We start from the raw sequence: 2,816 nt of genomic DNA, 5'->3' as shown, positions 1-2,816 counted from the left end.
GAGTTGAGGGGGTTGGGGGATGGAGTTGAGGGGGGTTGGGGGCTGGAGTTGAGGGGTTGGGGGCCAGGGTTGAGGGGGTAGGAGGTGGGGGCCCTGCAGTGAGACGGTTTAGGGGCCAGAGTTGAGGGGATTGGGGGCTAGGTTTGAGGGGGTTGGGGGGCCGGAGAGAAGCTGGAGAAGCTGACAGGGACCCACCAGAGGCCCTGCTTTTCCAGGAAGCAGCTGGACACCCCGATGTCGACGTCTCGCGCTGCCCTGGGAGTCAGCGCCCCTTGCCTGCCCCTCTTACAAGTCCCCCACTTGGGACTCTGTGGTTCCCACATGCCAGGACCCCCTGCCAGGAGCAGTAACCCCTGAATGCCCACCTTCCACAGGTGCAGCTAGAGCAGAACCCTGAGACAACCCTTCCCCACCCCACGCAGCTTCCTTCTGCCGCCCCGGACTTCCCTTCAGCTGCTGCCGCCATCAAAGGCAAACTCAGCACTTGCCTTGGACACACACAAACACACGCACACACACACGTTCTGTTCACTTCCTGTTATTGTTTGGTACATATCTCTGTCCCCCACTGGGTTACAGGTTCTTTACTAAAATTATAAAAGCTCACAGCACTTTGAAAATTACAAAGAATTATAATGTGCAAAATTAGACATAATTCAAGAATAATGACTTCAGATTTATGATTTTACTTGGACACTCTCCGCATTCAGTCACACAGCCTCTTGCTAAATGGCCCTCAATCTTGGCAGCACGTTCTAATCACCTGGGAATTGCTAAAATGCACAGTATGGCTGGAGCCACCCCGTCCAACCTCCCGCCCCACCCTCCAGATCTGGATTAAGCTGGTCTGGGGAGGGCCCATTCAGGGATTTTTTAAAAAAGCTCCCCAAGTGACTGTAATGTGCAACCCAAATTGAAAACCGCTGCTATACTGGAAAAGCTTAAATTGTTCAACATTTCCTAAGCATTTACCAGAAAAAATCAAACCCAGTGCTGTCTAGTCAACTTCGACCCATAGGGACCACACTATTGGTGGCTAACAAGGGTGCCAGGTGAGGCAGGCCGTCCAGGGATGAGCAGATGAGGTCCCTGCCCCCCGGAAGCCCCTGACGGAGCTGAATGGGAGAGCAGAACTCTCAGCCCACCCAGCTGAAGCGAGTGTTAGGGGAGAGCACAGTGTCCCGGGAGGAGAGATGAAGGGGCTCTAACCTGAAGGGCTCTGGGAGGAGAATTCAGGCGTGAGCCGCTGGGGCTCCATCCTCAGCTTGGGTTAGAAAGGTCATCCGGCACATGACCCGAGAGATCTCCGCCCATGATTTCACCACCATTCACCTGACGCTGTCTTAGACCTGTGTCACTGTGATGCTGAAAGCGGTGCCATCATTATTTCAAATACCAGCAGGGTCACCCAGGGAAGACGGGTCTCAGGGGAGGTGACAGACTAGACAGACTGCAAGGAGTCCAAACTTGACCGCAGTCCAAACAATCGGCCAGGGAGACCTTGCAGGTAGCACCCTACCACTGGCTCACGGACTGCGGGGAGATGAGCCCCTGGGGCGGAAGGCCCTCAAAATCCAACCAGGGAAGGGCTGCCTGTTCAAAGTACAGTGGACCCTAGAGACGAGGATGTGGCAAGAGTCAGAGTGAGAACAAGCAGTGGCAAACACCCACTCGTAATTGGAACATGGAACGTACGAGTATGGATCCAGAAAAACCAGAAGCCATCAAACATGAAATGAATGCATAACGATAGATCGCCTGGCCATTCCAGGGCCGCCACGTCAATTTGGGTTCATAGCGACCTTATAGGAGCTCTGGTAGCATAGTGCCTAAGGCACTTGACTGCTAACCAGAAGGCTGGCGGTTCAAACCCACCAGCCACTCCTCAGAAGGAAGGCTGGGCAATCTGCTTCCGTAGTGATACTGCCTGGGAAACCCAAGGAGGGGTCACTATGAGTCAAGTCCGACTTGATGCCACATAACAACAACAACAACAACAGCAACCTTACAGGGCAAAGCAGGACTTCTTAGAGGGTATCCAAAGCTGTGCATCTTTACGGAGGCAGACTGCCTCATCTTCCTCCCCTGGAACGGCTGGTGGGTTTGAACCACCAACTTTCATTTAGCACTCAAGTGCTTAACCACTGTGCCACCAGGGTTCATCCCAGGCATTAGTGAGCTGAAATGGACTGGTATTGGCCATTTTGAATCAGACAATCGTTGGTGGACGATGCCAAGAATGACAAATTGAAGAGGAATGGTGCCACAGCCAATGTCAACATTTCAAGATCTGTCCTGAAGCACAATGCTGCCACTGAAAGGATAATATCCATATGCCTACGAGGAAGACCAGTTAATGCGGTCTTTACACACCACTCACTAATGCCAAAGATGAAGAAATGGAAGATTTTTTACCAATTTCTGCAGACTGAAACTTATTAAACATGGAATATGCATTGATAATTACTTGTGATTGGAATGCAAAAATTGGAAACAAGGAAAAGGCTCAGGAGTTGGAAAGTATGGCCTTAGTGACAGAAATGACAGAGATCACAGCATACAATTTGCAAGACTAAGGACCATCAGTCAGAACAAGGCCAGGAGCCAACTGTGGAAGAGACCGTCCACTGTTCAGATGCAGGTTCCAGCTGAAGCGGAAGACAATTCCAACAAGGGCACAACCGCATGGCCCTCAGCCTACAGACTGAGACCAGCAGAACTAGATGGTGCCCCGCCACCACCCTCAGAAAGCCAGCAAATAGGAGGTCCTGGATACGGGGAACAAAACTCAAAATTATATTAAAAAAAAAAAAAAA

Source organism: Orycteropus afer, unplaced genomic scaffold (assembly GCF_000298275.1).
Source record: "Orycteropus afer afer isolate SDZICR_OR568_19922 unplaced genomic scaffold, OryAfe1.0 scaffold00006, whole genome shotgun sequence".
Classification (NCBI taxonomy): domain Eukaryota; kingdom Metazoa; phylum Chordata; class Mammalia; order Tubulidentata; family Orycteropodidae; genus Orycteropus; species Orycteropus afer.
Note: the sequence above shows the minus strand (reverse complement) of the source record.